General features: G+C 41.6%; 1 long non-coding RNA gene across 1 annotated transcript; it reads left to right on the top strand.

Moving 5' to 3' along the window:
- The first annotated feature begins 9,955 nt into the window (after window positions 1–9,955).
- On the top strand, window positions 9,956–24,559 carry LOC127466961 (uncharacterized). Its single transcript, XR_007902904.1, has 3 exons — window positions 9,956–10,061; window positions 22,426–22,492; window positions 23,836–24,559. It is a non-coding gene; the product is annotated as an uncharacterized LOC127466961 (long non-coding RNA).
- Window positions 24,560–26,385: the final 1,826 nt, after the last annotated feature.

Raw genomic sequence — 26,385 nt, 5'->3', positions numbered from 1 at the left:
CTGCTGCTGCTCAGGGAGAGGAGTCCTTCCTTCCCTTGCTCCCGTGGGGTCTCTCCCACGGGAGACAGTCCTTGATGGGCCTCTCCAGAGTGAGTCCATCCCACAGGCAACAGTTCTTCCTAAACTGCTGTCCTGTGGGTCACTCCTCCATGGGGTGCAGTCCTTCATGAATGAACTGTACCAATGTGGGTGCCCCACAGGGGCCATGAGTCCCACCAGGGAAAAACCTACTCCAGCCTGGGCTTCCCACTCCACGGACGCAGGTCTCCGACAGGACCCTGCTCCATCTTGGGCCTCCCACAGGGTCACAGCCTCCTTCAGGCATCCACCTGCTCCAGCATGGGCTCCTCCATGGGCTGCAGGTGGGTCTCTGCACCCCGATGGTCCTCCATGGGCTGCAGGGGCACAGCTGCCCCACCATGGTCTGTACTGTGGGGTTCAGGGGCCTCAGCTCTGGTACCTGGAGCGTCTCCTGCCCCTCCTTGTGCACTGACCTTGGTGTCTACCTTGTTGTTCATGTGTTCTCACTCCACTCTTCCCTGGCTGGAATTTTTCACTATGCAATAACTTTATGTTCTTAACTATGTTATCACAGAGGTGTTACTGTTGCTCCTGACTGGCTTGGCCTTGGCCAGCAACAGGAAACCTGTCCTGGAGCTGGCTGGCATTGTCTCCGCCAGGCAGGGGAAGCCTCTGGCAGCTTCTAACAGAAGCCACTCTTATAGCCCCCTCCTCTACCAAAACCTAGCCACAGAAACCCACTACACCAAGTTTCCATAGTCCATACTTTTAGATATCTCAAGTTTTGGTAGCTACCTATTTTGTTTCCCTAACACTCACTGCCCCATGATTTCTCTCTTCCATCACTCTCCACACACAGACACTTTCTGAAGGCCCTGTCTCTTGAGATATTTATTGGAAATTTGCCTACAGATAATTTCATGCCCAGGAGAGGACCAGAGGATGTGCTGTGTGAGGGCAGCATTGTGCTTCCCCTTTCTCCTGTGCATTCTCTGTTCAGATATCAGGGGGCCCTCCTGAGGACAGGGGTCCTGCAGCTTTCAGCTGGGTTTGAAAAACCTCTGGCTCAGCTCTCCAGGGTGTGAAATGGGGTGGTGGGCAACTGCCTGCATGCAGCCACTTTCTGAGAAAGAAATAACGCTGTGAGAATTGGGGAGAAGCCCCTGCCTTGTGTATCATGGATTGCTTGCGTCCTTTACATCTGGGAATTAGCAGCTTCTCCTGGTTTTGACATCTTCACATTTTTTCCCTGCCTTGTTCTGGGATATTTGTCATCCTGTGCTCATTCACCAGCCTGCCATGCAGATGAAGCACTTAGTTCTCAGCTTAAAGGTTTTCACGTCTAGAAAAAAAATTCAAGAGGAACAGCCTAAAAAGTACCTCCTGATAGAAGGGGCACCACGTGGTGATCAATGACAAAAGCTACCAGGAGGTCTCTGCCACTGAAACTGATGAAGCTCAGTATGAACAGGGACAAAGGAGACTTTCACCTCTGTGGAGGCATAAAATGACACGCCTCATCTGCATGCATTAAGAGAGAATGAATTTTAGCAGTGGGAGAATGGTTTGCTTTAGAGATGATAACCTTCTCTCTTGGTCCAAAACGACTGAATTAGGAACTGCCAGAAGCTGTTTAACTTGAGCATTGCCTTCTTTGAAGAAATGCTGTAGCTTTACATTGGAGTTTTAAGACCTAAGAAAGTTGTAAGCTTTGGGACAAACCTAAAATTCAAACTATAAAACTTCGAACGTCTAAACTTGGGTGAGGATGACTCCATATCACCTGCTGCCTCAGCATGACAGAGTCACTGATCTCACCTGTGCAGTCAGCTGGGGCAACAAGCTCCAAACTGCACAAACCATGAGTGGCAAGGAAGGTGCAGCTGGTCTGTGTGCTGCTGCCCAGGCCCAGTTCTGCTGCTACCTATACCAGCATGCTCTTGGGATAACGCGCGAAAATAAACACGGTCATCCACCAGTGTAACCAAGAACAGACCTTGACCCTGTGCTAAAGGAAAAGGACCAAAGAGACCCCAAACCTTCTCATAGGGGGCCTGAGCATCTCTGTTCTGCTCACTGTTCAGTAATTCTTCAGATTTTGCCTCTTAATGAAGTAATCTCAATATCTTATTAAAAATCACCAAACCATGTCCCAGGAATAATGATGCCAGCAGTTTGGGGTGAATTACCAATGCATTTTACCATTTCTTTAACAATTACAGCTCTATTTAGAATGGAGAGGATTATATTGCTATGCAGTTTTAGAATGATAAATTGCAGGATATTAAAAGATTCTTTGCTAAATGCAAACAATAGAGAACTTAATTATTGCTCAGAGTGTCACTGTAGCATTATGGAACAATTTGAAATTCAACTTGCCTGGCTAGATTTATTTTAAGTCTGACATTTTCAGCCTTAGCTTTCACTCTCTGGGTCTCTTTTTCACTCTGACATCACATCAATCTATTTTCTAACAGTTCTAAGATTAAAATAATCTCTCTTAATCTGAATTTTTTTTCTGCCTTATTTTATACTGGGAAAAAAGATTTATCTGCAAATCCAGTGTGGTGCAGGAAATATGTTTATAAAGGAGACAAATTCAGACCAGCAGCATCTGTAATCCATGCGTCCTTCTTGTCATAGGTAAAGCTACCCGAAAATTCTTAAAGAATGATCCTGCAATGAAAAATGCTGTTTAATTGAAAGTATGATTTATGGGAACAAATCAATTTTTCTAATACTTACAATGAGGAGAAGCCAAAACATTTCATTGCAACTTAATCAGAGCATTACAATGCTAGACTGCAATCTAGACTACTAGATTAAAATGTTCATTGTAATAGCAGACACTGTTAAGTATGTAGCATTTTTCCTGCAATATAAAATTCAAAGTGATATATTTAGAACATATTTTTCCACTGATCCCAAATATATTTTGTCCTTTTTTTTACTTGGGAAATTTCAAAATGTTTTCCCTTGTTGTAATATGGAACAATTTGCGAGCCTTGGGCATTCTCCACTGAGAAGATGCTCCTATTCTTGTGTACCTTCATCTGAAGGAGAGGGACCCAGAGGCAGCACCGACTCAGAGCACAATAAGACACCCACCTGCTGCACCCCATTGTGTGACTGGGCTGCTTTAGTGCCAGAGGCCCTCTTTCCCAGGCACAGGCTGCAGGCCACAGTCTGCTGCAGTCAGGATCTTCTGTGGCTATAGAGCTCCACCTGAGATTTGTGCCATCAAAGCTGAGCAGGGTTATCCCCACGACAACACCTGAGGAAGAAGTTATACCCACATCAGACCAAATGACTCACAGTCTGTTCCTGGATGCAGCTCCACCCTCTGTGCCCTCTCCACAAGCATCTGAGTGGACGTTATCTCAGCCAGCCTTGGTCTGATATCAGCACACAAGAGTCATTCTGGATACGCTGCTGGAGAGAAGCAGCCATCTCCAGAGATTGTCTCATCCAAAGACACAGGGCTGGATCCCTTCTCAGAAGTGCTGTTTCTCACCATTGGGTAGACAGGAGGAGCTGAAATTTCATCATACACAAAATCCCTGGGATTTGGGTGGCTGCATTAAGGGGCATGTGGTTTTTGCACAACCCACTATTGCAAGGTGATGTCACTCCCAAAAGCACTTGTGAAAAAACAGAAAGTTTCAAAGGTGTGAGTTACAGCGTGATCACATGGATTCTGTGCACTGTAACCAATGAGGTAACCTCTGAAACAGGGATGGGCAACATGCCATGGCAGAGATTTACACAGGACCTTCCTAAACTGGTTCTTTCACTGAAGGACTCATCATATGGCACTGTGCCCTCAAGGGAAAAGTTCTGATACAGAAAATCCTTAAGTATCTGTGCAACTTTAAACATGTGATTCAGATATGTAATACTTGTCCTCTGTGTCAAGCAGATCTGGTGCCAGTCAGCAGTGCTGGCAGTGACCAGGCAGAGAAATGACACTGGAATGTGCCCTGTGGGAGACCACCATGGATGGAAGTGCAGTCAAGTCTCCTCTGCCTGATCTACCAACAAAGCGCTTCACTTCTCTCTGCTACCTGTGATCTTTCAGGAACTCCTGCAACCTCCGATTAGGCTTCAGGAAAAATTAGGAAGACAAAAACAATGGTTGTGATTGATCAAATATCTTGTTCTGAGGAGATGACATAGGAACATAATGTTCACAGTCCCTAAAAATTTGTAACCAGAAACTTTCCAAAGTGGCTTGAGGAGATTTCAATACCACTTTAATAAAGGGAATCACCTGCTGAGATTTAAGTCACCTCTTGGAGAGGAACACAAAGTACAAAGCATATATATAAAAATAATGACATAAATGGTCTTCAAGGCTCCATAACAGGAACAAAAAATCATTGTCAGGTTTGTCAAGTTGTTAGAAGTTGTATCCTAAATTCTGTATTTCGATTCATTAGATTTCATTCTTCTTCCTCTGTAATAAATGTCCAAATCAGTTCTCCATTGTCCCATGACTGCAGCAAGCACAGCCCTTGAGAGACAGTGAACCTGAGGAGTATGAGAGTTGATGTGTTGGTGGTCAGTCTTGCAGATGGAGTGGGTCACATGTACAAGGCTGCTTTGGAGCAAAACCATCCCCATGTCCCCATGGTAAAGGAGAATGGGATGCCCTACATCAGCACTATTGCCAGTCCCACACTGGGGGCTTCTGCCCCACAGCACAGCAGAGGCAGTTCAACTGCCTCCACATGCAGTGCTGAGAGGGATTTGTGTGACCCAGCTCTCCTCTGGCCCGGGGTGCTCTCGTCTCCTGTGTTTTATTGCTTGTGAGAGTTACCAGATGTACCTGAAGACGACCTGCATTTCCTCCTATGGCTGTTGAACTACTTCTGGATTTAACTGTTTCCAATGAAGATGCTACAGCAGGAATTCTTGAGGACTTTGACTTCCTACAAAAAGCCAGGGTTTATTAATCACTTCCTCCTTACCATTGTTGTCATGTTTCTATGTGACAATGGCAAGAAAATTTATAGCTGCTCTTCTCTAACAATGAAGACAGTATCTTTATAATAAAAGCAAATGGGAATTATCTCCTAGCCATCCACTCCTCTGCTGCACCAGACTCAGCTTCTCACTTTGATTTTTGCAGCCCCATAGCTCTGGTTTTCTCCCATAGATGTAGAGAGACAGGATTTCTCTTAACCTCCTGTCCCCATCCTCCTACTCTTCTTCCTAGTTAAAGACATGGCTGTGCTGGTTTTCGCTGAGGTAGAATTAATTGTCTTCACCATGGCTAGTATGGAGCTGTGTTTTGGATTTGTGCTGAACACGGGGTTGATAATATAGAGATGCTTATGTTATTGCTGAGCAGGGCTTGCACAGAGCCAAGGACTTTTCTGCTTTTTGTACTGACACAGTGGCAGGGAAGTTGAGGATGTATGGGAGGTTAGGAGGAGACACAGCCAGGACAGATGACCCAAACTGACCAAAGGGATATTCCATACCATATGACATCATGCTTAGTATATAAAGGGGAGGAAGAAGGAGGAGAAAGGGGAGGGAATGTTTGGAGTGATGGTATCCATCTTCCAAAGTCCATTATGTGTGATGGGTCCCTGCTCTCCTGGACATGGCTGAACACCTGCCTGCCCTTGGGAAGTGGTGAATTAATATTTTGTTTTTTCTTTGCTTGTGTGTGCATCTTTTGCTTTCTCCGTTAAACTGGCTTTATCTCAACCTATGAGTTTTCTTGCTTTTACCCTTCTGAATTTGCTTCCCAATCCTGCTGGTGGGGGAGTAAATGAGTGGCTGTGTGGGGCTTGGTTGCTGGGTGGGGTTAGACCATGACATGGCTCATTTCTTTTGCGTGCATCCTGTGAGTCACCAGTGATCAATGATCAAATGCCCTTCGCAGTGGGGAGCAATAGGAGTTAGCTGGCTTGAGGCTCTGGCAGCCCTTTCACTTCTGACACCAGCAAATTACATTATGTGTTAAAGCAACATTTTCTTTTTTTCCTAGGCTCCAGGCTGAGTTTGAGGAGAACATGGCTCAGCTTTGATTTTACTCTGCTGTTCAATAAACTATTTTCTTTAAACAAGTTAAAAGAGAATGTTTTTCCCAAGATCTCATTAAATATTTATTTACTGTTTAGAACTCTTCAGTAAGTAGCAAAGGTCTCAATTTGGGAAAACACAAAAGTTTCTGTAAAACCAATCTGAGCCTGCTAGCTGAATATTAAAATGCAGTATGGATGAATTAGTAACTAATTCATGCATAATAAAACCCATATGCATCTAAAAGTAATTAGCCTATTGTTTTGATTCAGGGAATGTTTGCTTAATAGCCTCAATAGCTGCTCACTTTCCCAACGAGATCAAAACTAACAGAAGTGGAAGTGACATTCAGACAAAATGAATAATTTCCATAATAAGAAATTCGGATTTTTTTGATGTTTCTGTAGATGGCCTGAAATCACTGAATTTTAGCTTTCCTGTGCCTGGAAAAGCTGCAGTTATTTGATTAGGGCTAAATAAGCTCCTTAGCTCTCTTAAAACAGAAAGATGGTATTAAAAACACTTGGCAGTGGCTAAGAAGTAATCACTGAAGATATCTGCTTATTATAGTAAGGCAAAACTTTGCTCAAGTGTTCAAGAGGATGAAATTTCTGAGGGAGAGATGAGGGATGAAGTATCAGCCCACTGAGCACATCTCCTCTGCCCTTGTGTGCCAGCCAGAACCTGTGCCAAGCCCCAGATTTCCCTGTGTACACACACATCCATTGGACTTGATGAGAAGTGGGGTCTTCCAGGTATGAGCAGGGGCCCATTTGTAATATGGGTGTGGGACCTTGTCTAATACTGTTTCTGTGATGATGTCAGGTGTCAGATGGACGAGCTGGATGCTGGTCCCAGAATTGTGTGCTGACCAGCATCAGGAATTTCTAGGGAATCAAAGCTTTCATTTCCCCAAACTACTTATTGAACATAATTGCCAGGATCCCCTTCTTAGCACTTCTGCAATGAAAGCCGAGATCTCTGTACCTCTGTTTCTCAAAAAATACACACAGATAGTACCTCTATTTCTGCTCAGCAGCTGTCACCATGTTAGTGGCTACAGAGTTTCCTCATGTCCCTCATGCAGGGTAGGTCATGGACCCTATGGTTTAGTTCTTCATTAAACTGTGGCACGTGTCATGCTACTTCCCAGCAGACAGTAGCGTCAGTCTCATGTAATCATGGAATCATAGAATCATAGAATGGCTTGGGTTGGAAAGAACCTTGTAAGATCATCTAGTTCCAATCCCTCTGCCATGGGCAGGGGCATCTTTCACTAGACCAGTTGCTCAGAGCCCCATCCAACTTGGCCTTGAACACTTCTGGGGATGGGTGTGAGATCCTGGATCTGAATCTCACTGAATTATTGAAATGGGCCGGAACCAACTCAATGAGTGTGTGTGCATGTGGGGAAGGGCTGTGCCAGGACCTGCAGGTCCATGGTAAGGCCTGCACATCAGGCCTGTGCTGAGGGCACAGGGCAGGGCTGAAGGCAAGGCCAGCAGCCCACACAGAGCACACGGCAGAGCTGCAGGCCCTGCAGCCGGGCTGTCGGTCAAGGCAGACCTGCCTGGTAGCCCGCCCACACCACATCCCTGGAGCCTGTGACTGGCTACAGCACAACTCACTCTGGCCTGGAAGGCACTGACCGGATATCCTGCCTGGGAGGGAAAACTAAACTCTATAAATACACGAAACTCCATGTGGTCTCCCTCTCCTGTCTCTCCTCTCCCTCTCCAGCTGGCACCATGTGAATCACTGAATCTTGTCAGTAACTATTCTCCTTTCTCTCTCTCCTTCTCTCTTTCTTCTCTCTTTCTTTATTCCTTTTAATCTGTTTTCTTTTACTCTTTTCCTTCTCTTGTGGGTAACTTAAAACCAATGAACTGTGTTTTACTAAAGGTGGTATATAGATTGTTTTTAGTGGGTGTTTCCTGTGGAATGGGTCTTTGTGCTGAATGTTTCAGTGAAATGCTTTTTTCTTGGTTGTGTTTTACTCCCGTAAAAACCTTTTGCCAAAATATCTTATTTTTCTCACTAAATTAAAAAGAATTTCTCCTACAGAAGAGTGTGTGACTCTTTCTCCGGATGCTAATTAGAGGTTATAACAAACCAAAAGACTTTTAAAAATTCTTAAATAAAAATGTAACTGCTCTGGGCAGTTTATAGCTTAATCCGGAGCATAACAATGGGGCACCCACAATTTCTTTGGGCAACCTGCTCCAGTGCCTCACAACAAAGAATTTTTTTCTAATATCTAATCTAAACCTACTCTCTTTCAATTTGAAGCCATTCTGCCTTGCCGTATCAATACATACCCTTGTAAATAGTCTCTCTCCATCCTTCTTATAGGCTTCCTTTAGGAACTGGAAGGTCCCAATTAAGTCACCCCAAAGCCTTTTCATTTCCAGTCTGAACAAACCCAATTGTATCAGTCTTTCCTTGTAGGGGAAGTGCTCCATCCCCCTAATCAACTTGGTGATCCTCCTCTGGACTTGCTCCAACAGGTCAGTGTCATGCCTTGTAATGTGACGTAACAGGGTATAACACAGTCATCCACAATGGTTTTGCTGTTGCTTTGAGAGGAGTCAGTCTAGATCCAATAACGAAATAGGTTCAGGAGCATTTAGTGTTGAATTGCATGGCCCAGGGAATGCTCTATAAAAGCCAGAATGGGTCTGCATAGCATATGGGAACTTCAACCAATTTCCCTTTCAGTAATTAGTAATATGTGCCAGGGGATCTCCTAAGTTAATAACTACCTTAGTTACAGACCAGTCTACTCTAGACTTGTATCTAGAAAACATACAATCACAGTTCAGTTTTACGAAGTTTCTCATTCAATCATAAGCAAAGGTAAAAGAGCTGAAACTCTAAATTTATGTTTCTTTTAAAAATTCTCAACAGTAGCTTTTTATTTTTATGTCAGTACTAGAAATGTAAGTCACTCAGGTGCAGAGTAGTCAATGATAATAATTTACTTAGAAGTAGACAGAGGTGGGATGGGATTCAGATCAAGACTGAGATAACTACATTTTTGTGCCTGCATATCAGTAACTGCAGGAGTCTGAAGTGCCTAAGCAGCCTTTCTAGTCAAAAGAGTCCTAGAGTCAGTTCAACTTTCTAAACCTGTGGAAATTTGAAACTCCATAGGACAACTAGGAGTTTTGCACAGTAATGACTGTGGACTTACAATACAGGATAAAAATTTCACGTATTTCTGTAGATATAGGTGCCTGACCAGTTTGACTCCTGCAGATCCATAATTCACGGTGGACACTGGGAATAAGTCCCATTTGTCATAAAAAACCTTCCATCTCAGTTGTCATGGTTCCAGGAGGTCTGAATAATCTTTTGGAAGCAGAAGTCATCCTTTGACCACAGGGCCAAAAAGTGGTTCTCAATGAGCTACCTCTATATTACTGTGAGGGTGACCCAGCGCTGGCACAGGTTGCACAAGGAAGTTGTGGAATCTCCATCCTTGGAGATAATCAAAAGCAATCTGAGCATGGTCTCAGCAATTGTACCTTGTGTGGTCCCACTTGAGCAGAGGGGTTGGACCAGATGACCTCCAGATGTCCCTTCCAACTTGATTCTGTGATTCTGTGAATTGTGCTCATCTTGAACTGGTCCTGCGGATAACAAGAAGACTTGTTTTTCTAAGACTGCTGTGCTCTGGAATTAAATCTAGTCAATATTATGTATAATTACATCTAATTACATCTATTAACTGAAATTCTTTAAGCCTGAGTACAAAAACCATTTTGTTATGCTGTTTATTTACAGAGCTACAGCATGGGTGCTGGAAAAGTAGTGGGGTGTGAAGGAAAAAGAACAGAAAGAATAAATGAGAGTTATCTGGCAAGACAGTGAATTTTGGCATCTTTTTTTTGGGGTGTGAACAGTTGCTGCATGCTGGAGAAGATAGGACAAGAACTGTACAAATATGAACTTGCCACAAAACCTCCACTTCATCTCTACCCTGCAGGCCAAGTATCTGCTTGGTAAATCCTCAGCCTATAAAAATAATATAGCTGGATAATCTGATAGAATGCTTAAAAGTACTTGGTCTCATAGCTATTCTTATAGAAAACCAAAGATGTTCTTTGACATCAAGATAGCTATGTGTTAACACATAGTCTTTGCAGATACAAGGCACTGTGGGTTTTTTTAATCTCACTGTAACTAGTGAGATAAAGATATAAAGCTTGCCTTGAGTAGCTGTGTCAGAGACCTATGCCTTGTCTCTGCTAGATTTTTGTGCTGTGACAGGTCCTTTGAAATGCCTCTCAGTCACAAATCCCTTTTTTCTCTTGCAGTGAAGACACAGAAAATTTACTTGTCATTCAAACAAGACATCACAGTTCCCTTCTTTTCACTTTTCCCTTATATTGTTGCATTCTCTTTCTTTTCTGTGCCTAAAATATTTATTTTTTCCAAAATTTTTGGAACAGACTACTTAACAGTGACAACAGTGACACTGTACCAAATTGTGCCAAAAACATTGCCAAAATGTCAATGACCTGTTAGAAATATGACATTTGCTATATTCTTTGCTCCTGAGTGAAGACATTCTTTCTACCAGAGTCAAAATATAAATGCATGTTTTCCCATTGGTAAATTCATTTTAACCAACCTTTTAATGTTGCAGGGGCTTCCGTGGAAGAAGGGAAAGCTTTGGGAGGGCAGGCTCAACAGAACCCCCCAAAAAATCAAAGTCATCCCAACCATGTATGGAGCCTAATTCTGGGATTAGTCACATGTGTGTAATTCCTTCAACTTCAGTGGAATTAGTCCTTCATTAAGTAAAGGAGAAAGGATCAGAGTTAAGCTCACAAATATTAATTTAATCATGGTAGATTTACATGTGAAAAGCCACTTGTACAATAGAGCAGAATGATGATCCTACACTCTTTGAAGTGGTCCTAACACTAAGTATTTCCTATCTCCCAGGGGCTCTCTTCACTGCTCTGTGATTTGCATAATACCAAGGTGATAGCTTGCCTTTGATTTGCCTTTGGTTTGGAGGATATACTTAGTTTCCAAAATCAGAAGTAAGTTAGAAAGAAATTACATTTTGTCTAAAAGTCAGAGAGAGTTTTTCTTCTCTCAGGTTGATATAACCTGCTGGATTTAAAAATTGGTAGAGTTGAAAAATGCTGAACACTTTCATTACAGCTGCAGATCAGCATTAAAAACAAGAGGTTATTTTTAGCAGTAATGCATCCTTTATTCATATGTCGCTTCACCGAAATATTAAATGGTAATTCACAATTCATGCATTTTGACGTCTTGCTACTTTTATCTTCACTTTCTTGTAAAAGAAAATGTCTTAAAATTTCAGCATTAACACTGTGCTGGGTGTCCTTGGAAGTCACTCGTGTTCTTAAATGGATTGTTCAGTTTGGCCAAATGGCAAGTGGCAGTATATTATTAGCTCATTTTCCATTCCTCACACCCCCCAAATGTATGTTGACTGGAGCAAGGCTTTTGAATATAAAAAGTTCAGAATTTTGCGTGTAAAACAGACTATTTAAGAAGGAATCCAGCTTGTGCTGAACATCTCAAATGCAGGGGTGTTGGGCAGTAGCATAAAGCTTTAGAAACCATGTGCTTAGCCATCGCTTGTGCTGCTCTGTTTTAAAACTCATCTCATGCTATTTCCACATCAGAAGAAGAGCTGTTTGTTAACAAAGTGTGGCTATTATGTTAAATTCTGACCTTGGATAGATATGTGTGAAATACTGCCAAGCTGCAGTTTTCACATAGTTTTAAAGGGTTCCGTTCTAGCTGAACGCATCGCTGCACTCTTCAGCCAAATTGCTGCTCTGTGAAATTTTTCAGAAAAGGAGGAATACAACATAGAATCGGTTTTCTGTTTTTTCACAAAGTAGACGTTGACCGCATGTAAAAATCCACTTTCTCAAAAGGCTTTAACACTGGTATAAACCCTACCCTGTGTCAGACAACACTGCTGGGCAATTAATCAAGATTTTTGTGGGTTTTGTTAATTCCAGGTATATAAAACAGTTAATGAAGCTGAAAGCTGTTATTAAACCTCTTCATAATTTAGAAATAAAGTATTTCAGAAGGAGGTTTAAATGAGATAATTAGACATTTGGAAACCTTCTGGGGGGCTAGATATTACCAGTAGGTTTCAAGAAGTTCTTTGCACAGAGTTCGTGTCGTAAACAAGCCTGCAAGCAGGGGTGAGGTGCTGGCTGTAAGTTTTGACTGCCTAGATTTAGTCTGCAGATAAGTCTGGAGCCCAACCAATGCCCCAGGTGAGGAAAGAAAGGGAGAGTTGTTTTCTCTGGGTGAAGCTTTGCAGGAGGACTTTGTGGAGGAGTTACCACAGTGTGGTGGTGTGTGCTGGAGAGTGTTAGACTATGAACTCCCTCATCTGATCCAAGAGCTATGGCCATCAAAAAGTTTAGCAGAAAGGAGATGAAAATAGCCGTACTAAGGTGTCATCTTCAAAGGGAGCAGGCTTTGCTGTCCAGGGCTTTCTATCCGGTCAGCTGTCCTGCCACAGCTAAATCCAGCACCTAACAGAAACATTTGAATTGCTACTTTTAGCACACATTCTACTGTCTGCATATTTGCTGTGGGGAACACAGGAAGATATGAGTGTTTAACAAAGAGCTGGTATTACTGACAAGCAAATGCCATGAATGTTATATTTACATAGCAATGATTTACAAGCATCAAAAATCATACCTGCAGCTCCAAAAGCCAGAGATTTTATTTTAAAAAGTATAAGATTGTTTTTAGATAGTTTGTTGCTATTTTTTTAAATTCAGCCTTTAGGTTTCCATCTTTACTTTACCTACACTTTATTTGTATTTTAAAGGGTTTTTTTCCCAAATTTTTCTTTAGAAGTTCAAGCTGACCCTCTTCTGCAGTCTCTGTATTTCATCATCTGGGTCCTTCTGAGAGACACTAAATTACAGGTACATGACAGACTCATAAGAGTTGTCACAGAGTGATGGTTTGGGTTTTTTTCTGAACTGATCAAACAATTTATCTGGAAAGAAAACATCATGTTTCTTTTCTCAAGATTTAGCTTCGCAGGTGAAGCTGATTTCCTAAGAAAAATAGCATGACATAACCAGAAAATGCACTTTAAATCTTCCTGTCTTGTAATTTGAAAGAAGAATACTCCATGTCCCAGGACTGCTGAAAAGAGGACTCCTTTATATATCTTCTCTCTTGGCACCCAAACTTTGAGCTGACCTTGAGCCATCTCCGTCCCCATGTAACCCTGTGGCTTGGATGTGCCCATTTTGGCTTATTGGCATTTCTGTGGTGGTGGCCAAACAATCCGAGTTGCAGAAGGTTTTGGAGGGAAAGCACAGATCTACACAGATGGCATCTGCAGAGATCATTATTATTTTTCACAAATGACAGCAAAAAAAGAAACTCAACTCTGCATCAGGAGTAGCATTTCATTTTGAATGCAATGGTTCTGTCACTCGTGGAGCTACTTTTAGCTTTAGGGCTCAGTGCTGTGCCAATAAAACTAATGGGAATTTTGTCATTGCCAGAAGAGAAAGCAGTGTTTGGCCTTTCAGAGCAACACACTTAATTCTAGTGTGCAGCCTGGCTTCAATTTTTAATGAGAAAATGGGAATAAACAGAACAAAAAGTGTTGCACAAGTCCCACATCTTCAATAAATATGGAATAATGGTAGAGCTAAAATTAATACCATTTTTTACAATCTGGATAGAGAGGCGAGACAGTCTGAGGAGCATTTGCTACATCATGCACTACAGCCAAACTAATTTCTTCTTCATGTTGGCTTAACCTTAGTGGATGTCTGAGTTCTCAACTGATGAACCTCTATTACTCCAAGAGCAAGACAGATATTGGGGAGCAGTGCTGGACTGATGTTGGTCTGCTAGAAATGCCGTCACCTGCATAATTGGTTCAATTCACCTTTGAAGATGCCTTGTTCACCCTGAGACCTCATCCACCCCTTCTGCCTGGCTGACCAGATGCATCAGGCTCTCTGAGGAAAACAGGCTCATCTGCCAAATTTCCACTGGGTAGCACCTAAGAAAGAGAATGAACTGTTACCCCAGCTGCACCCAGAATCACATCTCAGTGCTGTATTTAAAGGTCTACCACAGCTATAACATGGACTCCAGATACAGCAAACACTGAAGAAAGAGAAGCAGATTCAACTTAGACTGCAGGAAGCACTTTTGGCCACTTAAAGACACAGACCTTTCTTTGTTAAGAAATTAACAAAGAACCTCTAAATTAATCTTAATTTTGGAGAAGAAAATGTTAACCTGACCCAGGGAAAAACTCTAGATGACACTATATATGACTATATCCCTGTATCAGGTGTTCATCCGGCACTGCACACAGAAAACAAAACATCCTACTACTTTTGTTAGAACTGCTTTACATCTGGTACCTTTAGGGTTTCCTAATACTTTGAGAAAATACTTAGCACTGGATTGATGCAAGTGAGGAATACCAGGCTAGGTTTCCCGAGAACAGCTTCCTGGCCCTGTAGTGCACCCCCTAAAAATAGTGGTTGAGTCTTGTTCTTGCTTGGCAGCGGTCTCAGTCCTTGACCTAATTATGAAAATGATTTCTAGAGTGTTTACCCTATATCACAAAAAAGCAATGATCGTTTTTCCATCTCTTGTGGTTGCAGTCTTGGCTGCTGCTTCTGCTGGCAATCAGAGGTAGTGCCTATGTCCTGTAGGATTGCCCAGAAAAGAGGAATGAGGGCTGCCTGTGGCTGGGTCTTTAGTTCTGTATGCAGAAATGAAAAGGGAAATTGCTAAAGCTTGGGGTACTTCAGATGTAATTCACAGCAGCAGCAAAATGCTCAGCAGAGTATTGCCCATTTGTTGCCTTTTAAGGTCCTTGTCCCATCATCTCTGAAAGTATAATTCAGTCATGCAGAGACCTTCTGTCTAACCCTTCCGGAGGCAAAGGTGGAAAATCAGGGACTTTCAGGGGAAGATTTGGCTGAACTTGTTAGCTTCCCTTGGGAGTACTGACTGAGGGGTTGTTACACTGACGCTACTGTTGATGCCTTCACACCATGGGCATGGGGAGACGCCAAGCGTGCAGCTCTGAATCTGTAGGACCAGGCAGGAATTTGTCTTGGACCTGGTCTGCATATCTGCTGACTCCCTTCTTCACTGTCAGCTTGGCAGCAGTTTATTTGACTCTCCTTCTGAGCTCCTTCATTAGGGAACCCCTCGGGTCCTGTTTCCTCCACCACCCTAGAGCCAGGTACCTGTGTTAAGACATCAAAATTAGTCATCCTAAAGCAGTCAGCCTGGCTCATGGCTTTAGTGACAAGAGGGAATTTGATTCTGATTTTTGCCTGGTGGTTTGTTTTTAATCGTGTTAAGCATCTGTTGGTTTCCTCACTATGGTAACTGTAGTAGTGAAAGCCACAGCTTGATCCCATTGAAAAACATCAGTGGTGACAGCTTGTGGGGATTGATGTGGGACCAGAAAGGCCATTCACAGCATCCAAGCATGGGGGCAATGGGAAGATGTCTCTTGCAGAGACCAACAGAAATTCTCCTGCTGAGGGCCTCCCCATCACCTCCAGCTGCTGAGGGAGATGGAGGCCAGAGAAAACGGCAGTGTCAGTGGAGGGAGACAAAATCTGATTGCTGCATTATAGAAGGATAATAGTCAATCTGCATCACCAGGATGGTGTGACCTGGGCCTGGGCTGTGGCGTGGGGTCATGGCTGTTTTGTGACATGCACATGCTGAGGTGGGAGAGGCAGAACAGACCAGAGGAGGCAGCATAGCTGCCCCAGTCCTGAGCGCAGGCACTGGGAGAGAAAGCCCTTGAGCAAAATCCTGGTGTGCTTTTCAGAGTGAGCATTTGCTAAAGGGCACTTACAAGGAGGAGCAGACAGGCCCTGCTGTGCCTAAGGAAGAGGAGCTCACAGGTTCATTAAATGCAAGCAGGAGGCAAAGAACCACTAGATACCATGATCATGGCCATAGTTTTTTGACCAACTGCTGTTGGTAGAAAACAATTTTGGTGGTGAGTGTCAACCCCTCCTTTCCTGAAGAACTACTCTCCATGGTTATTCTTTGGAGATATTTCCCTTCTGCAATCTGTAATCAGTCCCCAGCACTTAAAACATTCACAAAAATCAAGATCCCCTTCTCAGATGGAAAAGGTCCTGATTTTTACCATGATGCTTTTAGGTCATCATAATGACAACAGTCTGGTTTGTGGCTTTTAATGCTTTCCTTGTTTTTACTTACATTGGATGGGATATGGCAGCTGTGCTGCTCCCTGGCCCTAAACTCCAGCAATGGTACGCTCAGATGAGGATATTGAGCTGGCACTGGGAGCTTAAAATGTTTATCATCTGGCACTTGCCAGTTTTCTGTCCTTTATGAGAGCTTCTGCTCAGGCTTGGATGGCCTCCAGGAGAGACTCTGCATCAGGGAATTGACAAGATTGATGGCACAGCATGAGTTCAACCTCCTCTTTCATGGTCTGTAAACCAAACCTGACTCACCTTGTCTCTGTCAAATATTTCACACATATCCCTGTCACATCTGCCAAGTATCTGCTGTGCTACATGCTTCGGAAATACCTTCGGGCAAAGGTAGTGGGAAATGCTAATAGCGATAGGATGCTCTGAAGCCTCCAGGCTTTAAAAGAAACATATACCTTTCCAAGAATTATAAGAGATGTTTTCCGTGCCATTATAATATCAATTAGAAGAAATGGCAAGGAATGGGGCCAGATGCTTCCAGCTTCTCTTGTTTGTCTGTTTGTCTGTTTATGGGGGGCACTAATGCCATGTCCCCAGTGGCAGAGAGCCAGGGAGTGCCAAGTTGACTGGCAGAACCCATATGTGAACAAATTAGGATTTGTATTAACAACCCCTTGCCATAAACAAAAATATCACTCTGGGCTTGAATTGTGTAGTGCCTAAGGAGTGTAAAATGGATACTGGACTGGTAGTAAAGTATTTATGAGCCTGGACATCTGCAAAGAACTTCATAAGACTGAGCAAAACCTGTGAGACAAAAACTGCAACAAATCTTGAATCTCTCATACCCCTTTTTTCTGTAGAGCTGAGTTTGCTACCTGCTGCCTGAGGCAGATTTGCAGGGCTTCCCAGCAAAGCCCTTTCAACAGCTGCAGAATTTGTCAGAGATGGCAAAGCCCCACCAATCTGACCTTGCTATAAAAACCGAGGGCTTATTTATGATCTTGTTTGGATGATCATCATTCCAGGTTGGACTAAATATATAGCCCTGGTGAATAACCTCTTCCACATGAGATATTTCATCAGGCACAAGGACAGCAGTAAAATAATTGGGTCCTCTCTTCTCAGATATACTTTTTCTGCCTCAGATATATCTATTCTATCCAAAAAAAACCCCACAAAACCCCAAGAACAATGGATTGCTCAGAATTATGTTGGAGGTGATTGATTCAATAGCTGAGAGGATGTCCCTAAGCCAGCTAATCCTTCACATGATGTCACATGATGGTCAGGAGGAGGACTTCCTAAGCCAGCAAATGCTCATGGATTAGTCAGATTCCATGTTTATGTGAGAATATGCAAGTGGAGGGCTTTCCTCAAGTCATCAAATCACATCGCCAACCACTACAGACACTGCAGTGTGTCAGCTCGGCTCCACATAAAATGAGCACAGTCCACCTCAGAGAGAGGTGGACTCAGAGACAGACAGAGTCACTCCAGATGTGTGTGTCACTGCTGGGAGCCACCTTCAGTGTGAGCAACACCTCGCACCACCTGAGGGCCTGGAGACCCATTGGGAATTGATGCACAGCAACAGGCATGAAAAAGCATCCCAGCAGGAAGGATGCAAGTACACTGTCCTATGACCATGTGTCTTCATGAGGAAACAACAGCTTTGGGGCAAAAGATTTGTGTAGGTATTAGAGGGCTATCTGTGAAGAAAACCCCTAGCATATCAAGGCCTGGTGTACACAAACATATATGTGTATGTACACATACAAATGTATTTCCAAATTATCAAGAATGGTTATTGATTATTTGGAAGCACATAGAATAATATAAAATAAAATCTTTGTAATGATGCACAGTACTGCAGAGCACTACTTTGGCAATGCCTATGACTGGGACGAGAGTGCACAATAGGCTGTGGCTGTACTGTGTCAGCCTGTGTGTCACCTGAGCAGGTATGGGACACCTCCAACAAGCAGACACCAACTTTTCAGCCAGTGAGATGCTGGCAAAGTCAGCCATCAGGACCAGACACCAAGCAAGGCACAGAGGGTGCCACTGCAATGAGCTTCCTGAAGCCTAGAAATAATCTGTGCAATTATCTAAAGGTAAGTGGCTGTGCAGGGACATGAACAACACCCACCACAGTGCAGCAAAACCAAACCTTTGCTTGACCACACATGTATAGTGTTAAAGGCTGCAATCAGCAATCTGCTGCCTTAGGCTGTTGTTATTTTCTTCCCCATAAACTTGCCACCCAACATCTGGAGACTGCAAGACACAGTGGTGGTGATGGGGATGGACTTCTGCACTAGCCCCAAACTGCCCAGCAAACAGCAGCTCAGCTCAGTATCTCCAAGACTTTACACATGCAGACATGCATATGCATATGCATGTGTCCATATCTGAAAGTCAGAGGTTCCCAAATTATAATATTGATAATACCTGAAAATGGGATGCTGCAAATCTGGTGGGAAGGTTCTGCTTTTCCTGCTTATTCCTGTTCTCCCACATGTCACAAATCCAGTGTATTGGCTGTTCTCTCCCTCCCTCTCAGTCTTGCACCTGGGAACACGTGCCATCAGCTTGGATGAGGGATCATACAAGAACTCATGTTGGCTCAAGGATGTACAAGAAAAATATGCCTTGCTTCCCAACAGGCTTCATCTTAGGCTGTTTCTGACAGGACAGCCTATGTTCCTCCTCCCTTCATTCCTCCCCTTTGGATGTTTCTTGTGGTACATTTTTGACTGGTTCAAAACATTTGAAGATACCTTTCATCTGCTACCTAATCACAGAAGGGTGAATATTTCAGCCTTCACAGCACAGAGAAAAACACCATTAAATTTCCTGAAGGGTGTCAAACTATCTCTGTGACCACACATATTAATAAAGTAATGCTTATTTAAGCATGAAATGCAGCATCAAGCCATAAAAGCTAATCAGTTTAGTGCAGAACTACATCTCCTAGGTTTAGCAGGAGATGTGGAAGCTGTGCATGAGAGAAGGCATGTTTTTGAAAAGGGTAGGAAGTTCTAATTTTGTGATCAAATAGTACCTGCCATGACGTAGTGTCACTTCACTGCTAAGGCACCACAGAACATGAAAATCCAGTTTATTCACATAGAAATATGTCAAAATCTGACACCTTAATTTGAAAACAAAGTTGCAATCCAGAAAAAGGTGAATGCAAAACCATGGCAATAGAGAGGAGCTTACACAGTACACAGGTTTTGGAAAAGCATATTCAGTAATTTAATCTCTATAGGGAAAGGAGACAGACAGCAAAATAAAAAAAAAATATTACCCAGCTAAGAGAAACAGGAAAAATTGTACTTAGCAGTGCACAGAAAATAAAATTATACATGGACAGTCCTCTCCAACTATGAAGAAGATGATAAAGTTTGGGCCTTTGAACTGTTAATACCACTGCTACTTTAAAATAAAAGAGAATCCCTGGTAAATTACAAAGGTAGAACTAACAGTTCCATTTGTTGCAATTAATAAGATACTAATGAAGTTGCTGGTCACTGATAGTTTTGAAAGTCAGAAAAGGAAAAGATAAATCCAAAAGATCAGAAACATGATTGACCTGGAGTTCTCAAAGACAGAAGAGAGAGATGCATATCTGTAATTTAGTGCCCTAAACCGCATAAAACTCTCCAAATTATTTTGATTAAACTGATTATTATGCTGTAAGTACAAAAAGCACAGACATATACCACTAGCAGTTCATGAGAGCCCCAATAAGATGCATTCAGAAATGTCACTAGAAAATTTAACTCATTGCTCCAGGGCAAAGCTGTGAGTGCTGTGTATGGGCAGCTTTGTTCTGAATATATTTTGCTGCATGTGCTTTGCTCTACGTCTCCTCATCACTGTGCCTTTCTGCATTTCTAAAAAAGATCATATAATAATTCGTCACATTGATTTTGTACTTTTTTTTACAGAAATATTAACTTTGTTGTGGTTTTTTTTTATGTAATCATAGAGACTTTCTTATTCCTCAGGTAGTGATTTTTTTAATGTTTCCAGCTCTGAGGAAATATTTTCAAGGCAGCTCTGTCATTTTTCTGGACAACAGCACAAGCACCAAACTACTTGCCACATGCAAAGTGATGGCAAACTCTTTCTCCAAGCTTCATCTCTAGCTTCTGAACTTTTCAGGCAGTTCTAAAATGCCTTTCCTTATAGGAAGGCTGTAATTACTATCAGAGGGCAATCTTTGTTATAACATGAAAAGAAGCACTCCAACTACTGTGCTAAACATTAGATGTTCGGCTGAGTGATAAAACACTATAATCAAGCCCCATGTGAATATCTCCTTCAACCAACCGTTGTTTGCGTAAGTGCTAAAACTTCAAATTGCACAGTATTTATTAGGGCACAGTATAGGCTTGTGAAATGAATGTCTTATTCTGCACATATTTAGAAAAACAGAAAGCTAAAAAACCACTGTTGTGTGCCGTGTTCCTCCCTGGCACATGCTCCCGTGAAAAGCAAGAGTGGTGGTAATGGCACTCCAGAGATTGAATGTTTCTCTGCATGTGGTGGGCAAGTGCAGAGGTTTAAGCAATATTTTTACTCTTTAAGTAAAAGTCAAAAAAATCATATGTTAATATTACAAAAAGGTGTAGTGTTTGCCTGCTCTTGCTGTTTGTGTAAACTGAGAGTTTTTTTTTTTATTTTCTAGCAAAAACCTTCAATCTGTCTCAGTAGTTTCTGGTACCTTTCTCCATACCCCCTGTGTACACTTTACAATAACACCAGTAAATGTCGCTTTCATGCCTTTGGAGGGATCATTCCCATCATGACTGTCTGAGCAAATCTCTGCTGGGGGAAATTTTCTTTCCCCAGAATGCATGGATGAGCCAGGAGCACGCTGAGGAGCCAAGGGCAGGACAGTGTGGTGCTGCTGGGGGGCGTGGTATCCACAGCAGGTCACAGCTGCTCAGCTTTACCACTGTTAGAGAGCAGTGGGTGGTGGGAACTCAGAAGTGTTGAGAAGAAACACAGACATGAGAGCTTCCCTCTGGGCAGGGAGGGGTCGTCAGTTATTTTATTCCTGTCTCTGCAAAGTTCTTTCATGGAAGCTCCCTCATCAGCTCCCTCTTTTTTCCAACAGACCTATATGGCAGGACAGGAGAGAAGACTCCCATGGAGACCCACGTGGTCCCACAGGCTGAGATCAGGAGTGGTTTGATCACTGAATTAATGTTTCATCCCAACAAGGGATTTAATGGAAGCCAAGCTGTTTTCCTCCTTTGTTAATTCCAGGAGAACATCTCTCCCATGTCTTTGTGTTAGATGTTACAAGCATTCTGGAGCAGAACTGTGTCTTTGTTGTAGCTTATATAGTTGAAACACATCTTCAGAGATAGTAAAAGAAATCATCATAATAGTATAGTAACTATGGGAAGCTGCACTGTTGCTGTTTGACTCATTAAAAATGAGTTTAGGATCATAGGATACTAGTTCCATGTACTTAATTCAGATTTACAGATGAACTGAGATATTTTTGTATCCTAAAGATCAATTTACTGTCTTCAGTGTTGAACTTTTTGTTATGATTCAAAATATATAATTCTCTGTATGGGTTTGCTAATAAAATCCACAAATTAAATTGATTCAGATTTCTAAGTATAGAAATATCGATTGTGATGAGGTAAATAATTTTGACAGTCATAGTTTGCTTGCAGAAGCCTTTCCTAGCATCACTGCTAAAGACATTTTTTCCTCTAGGTCATGTTACAGTGTGTGCTCAGTTGTCCCAGCCTGTGTAATATGTATGAATGATGCATTCAATACATGGCTGTCATTGTCTCAGAACTATGTTAGCAGAGGGTTAATGCTTATTTGTGACTTATTCAATAATACGGAATAAGGAGACGAAAACAAGTCAAAGAATTTTTTTAAACTTTTTTTAATTTCTTGCTTAATTTCTTAGGACATGTTGTTCATGCTTTTTAGTAAACCTAAAGCTGGATTTTTCTTTGCTATGAAGCAACATTGTTTTCATTCAAAATGTGATAGTAAGTATGACTCCATATTTTATATTGCTTATTAATTACAAGTATAACATATTTATACTGTGTGCTCAGTTTCATCACCCTTTTTTGTCTTCCCACTTCAGGAGTAGGAATCTATCATTATCTGTTCCACCATCCCGCTGGAAATAGGAAAGCATTTTATACTCACGGGTAATTTGCTCTAGAAATCTGTATGTGAATGTAATATCTATATGTGATGATATACATATATGTCTAAAATTTATGTAGCTCAGGTCAACTTGCCCCTCTAAAGAGTTTTGTAAATTCCTTTAGTTTCGTTTATTCCAATTTCAAAAGTCTCCCAGTTAAAATTTCCTGAATATATCTGCAGTGGGTTTTTTTTTTGGTTGGATTGGTTTGGGGTTTTTTTGTTACCCTTGGGAGTATTGATATAGTTCCACAACTCGTCATTGTCCAATCAAGATAAAAAGTTACTGACAGCACATGACACCCAGCTTCACGAATTCATATGTACAATAATTAGCCCTTAATTTATTTAGATAAATTGTTTCTTTTTAATATTGTTATTGCTTAAGTATGGCTCCTGAAACTGGGCAGAAGATGGAGACATTGCAAACTCATCCCAATGAGCTAGAACCAGACTTCAGGCATAGCACGGAGTAGGGGCAACACACCAAATCTATGGTGCCAGAGCTACTACCATTCACTTTGCTGCATGGAATCATAATTCCTCCTTGTTACAGAAAGCAGAGGGAATAAATATAGTGTGCAGCAAATAAATCTAGGTTTTGATAGTTCATTTCTTAGGGTGAGTAGTCAAAGCATGGATCCAGTGCTCTATCTGTCCCATATGGCACCCTCTTTCCTGGTGTAAGAACGGGTAAGTAGTAGGAAACCTTGCAAATTTTTGTGTTTCATTGCCCAGGAACTTGATTGCTGGTGCAGAAAATACAGGGGAGGAGCACTTTGTGTTTACTTACTTCCTTACAGAAGTGAGCACAAAATCTAGCCTTCTGCTACACTTTCAGCAAGCAGTCAGTAAAACATTTTCTTTTTCTTTAAATTTCAAAACATGCTGCAACTGCCCAGAAAAATCAACAACCCCATACTGGAAAATAGATAGCAAGGACATATAACTCTATTAGTAGTTGCAGTAATGCTGCAAGGAGCAGGAATGTTTTTTACTCTCAGATGACTTATTCCTTAGCAAAGTGGTTGGCTGAAGACTCCAGAGAATCATTTCTAAGTGGGTTTTTCTTGCTTTTCTTTGTCATGCCACTGGCAGTTCTGCCAGTGAACAGGAATAAGAAACAAAAACAGAGTATTGCTTGTCCAGTACTATAGACCATCTCTTACATCAGTCAGCACTAGACACTGGTAAAGATGTTCTTACAGCTTTTTCTCCTGTTTGCTGATGAAACATCTCCTTAGTTATTATTCAGATTCTTTTGGTGAACCACACATAATATTTTACTAAACATGTGGATATCTAAGCCAAACTAATGTATTCTTTTTATTATCTTTTGCAAAAGGTGCCTAAGGATGTAAGTGACTTTTCAAAAGGATTGGAAACCACCTCTGCATTGAGGACCAGACACACAGAGAAATAACATGGAAAATCATATTTAAGAGCATCTTTTGGTAATTGAAACTTGCAAGAAAAAACAGTTCTAATTTTAAATTTTCTGCCTCTCAGTTTCATCATTTTTGTCCCAGCTTCATTTTTCTAAGAAAGGGTAAAGTGATCTCCATAGCTCTCTTTCTATGATTTACTTTCCTCCTGTCTTTCATGTTCCTTCTTTGTCTCCTCTCTGCTTTCTGGCCATATTGGTATTCTCTAATTACTCCTGTTACTGAAAGCATAGAATCTACCCATTATAAGCAAATGAGCCATTATAAGCATGCCTGTAAATGACAGATGAAATTGAGTGAGATTTGAGATTGAGATACGCTAAAGGATGCTGTCAAAATATTTATGACATGGGAAGAGCACAGCTGAAGCATCAGATTAGTATTGCTGAAGATTGTGAAGAAAAACTGAAATGATTTTACCAAGATATGTGGGGTATGGAGAATATGTGTTGCCACTCAGACTTCTCGTTTGCAAACAGCAGATTGCAGAGTCATTGAGGTCTAAGTAATTTCAGCTGCCAAACCCTCTGAATAAACAGACCTTCTTCAGCACTCCATCAAGTTTTCAACATCTAGATAAAAAGAGTCTTAGATGGTCAGGTCTATGAGAGAGCGAATGCAGTATGTGGGGAGTAACTAAAGTCAAGATGTCAAATAACAGATCTTCCAGGTTTTCCTGATTATTTTCAGTGGTGAAAATCACACGAAGCAGACTACTCTTTTGGAAGTATTTCATAATAACAAAAAGTCTGGCAATAGATATATTATGATTAAAAGAAAATTTGATTACACACATATTTTTACACAATGAAACCATGATTATCATGGAATAACATCTAGAAACTCAACTTGCAGCTAACAAATATATTAATGGTATTTAGATACATTTTTTGCCAGTTTTGTCTCTAAACCAAAGATTCAGACTCCTGGTACCAGCACAGACATGAGGGTTGAACCAGCTTCTGGATTTTTTGAACCAAGCTTGCTCTGGTACCTGGTAGGAGGCAATGTTTGCATTACATTTTTGACGTAGAATAGCATAACAATGTTGTCTTCTCTCATTTCTACATGAAGAGTGCCTGATATAAAGGGCAGTTATGTTAAACTGGGAAGTATAAGGCAAGCTAAGAGTGTGTGGTTCAACTCACCATACTGGTGTCTCTGTATCAGGTATCCAGTCTAAGCCAATGTGGTAAGCTTTCTCTATATTTAGAGGAAAAATAGATGCATTTCTGGAGTCATTTAGCTGCCTTCAGATGCATTCATCTAGGCATCTTCAATGTATGTATGTTCCTATATGCTAGATGTTTAAGATCTCACTATAATCCTATAGTCAATGGGGAACTGCTCAAAGCCTCCAAAGGAATCTAGAGGGTGACTCACCCTGTCCCAAAGTGGGCAAGTGCATCTGCTCAGTCAAGCATCTCTTGATTTAGAAACTGTCTAAACATGGATTTCAAGATGTTTGCAATGGCCTGCGATACCCTCCTGGCCTCAGCAGCTCTATGCAGAAAGGATCAAATCTTTCCTAGATCATGTTTTGTATTTGCCTGGGCCATGGGCACGATGCAACTATCCTAAATCTCTACTGGCTACAGTGTTCAGCCACCTTCCCTTACCTATAAACACCTGATCTTACAGAAGAGGTGTGAACCAAGTCCCATCCTTTGGGCCAAATTCATCCCTCAGATAGACAAGTGAAGAGGCTGAGCTGCATTTGTTCTGTTACCAAATATTGCTTTTAAGTCTTGTACGCAGCACAATGAATAATTAATTTTTTTTTTACTTCAGTACTGCCATTTCCAAAAGCACTTCAGGTCTGCTAGAATCCATTGTCCTGTGTCAGGACAATGTCAGGACAATGTCCTACTGTCAGCAGTAAATTTTGTGATTCAATTACTTTGATTAATATAAATCGAAAAACTCCTGTTCATGTGCAAGGTTGTTATTGACAGAATACTTGCTATTAAAATGGAAACCAGCCCTCAGCTACTGCAGCGTATTTGTTTAAACGAGAATCTGGATATAACAGAGACCTGTCTTTGCCTTGGCAGTTATAAGAAAAGGAAAACTATGTGGTCCACTACAGGACTTTCTTTTTTGAAAAAGATATAAGCCCAGTCTTAATCTCCACTTTATATTCCTATGAAAGCACTACTTCTTTCACTTTTTATAGGATAGAATAAAAATGCGTTTAAGCAGAAATGGCTCTCCAGAAGGCCCTTGGTTTGAAGGAAACTTCACAAAATGAGACAATTTACATCTTAGTTTGCATTAAAATTTTCATATTCTTATCTTCATGGTTTTATTGGTGCTGTGGCTATAAGGAAAATTACAAAATCCAACAGAGTGATTATGTAATAGCAAACCTTAGCTTTTTAAAAAATATCTTCATATTTTCTTCATCTTTTTCAAATGAAAACAGCATAAAAGGTAAGTGTGAAGTAATA

Source organism: Manacus candei, unplaced genomic scaffold (assembly GCF_025592945.1).
Source record: "Manacus candei isolate 608988 ecotype Guabito, Panama unplaced genomic scaffold, ASM2559294v1 h1tg000011l, whole genome shotgun sequence".
Lineage (NCBI taxonomy): Eukaryota > Metazoa > Chordata > Aves > Passeriformes > Pipridae > Manacus > Manacus candei.
Note: the sequence above shows the minus strand (reverse complement) of the source record. Positions and strands in the feature narration are given on the sequence as shown.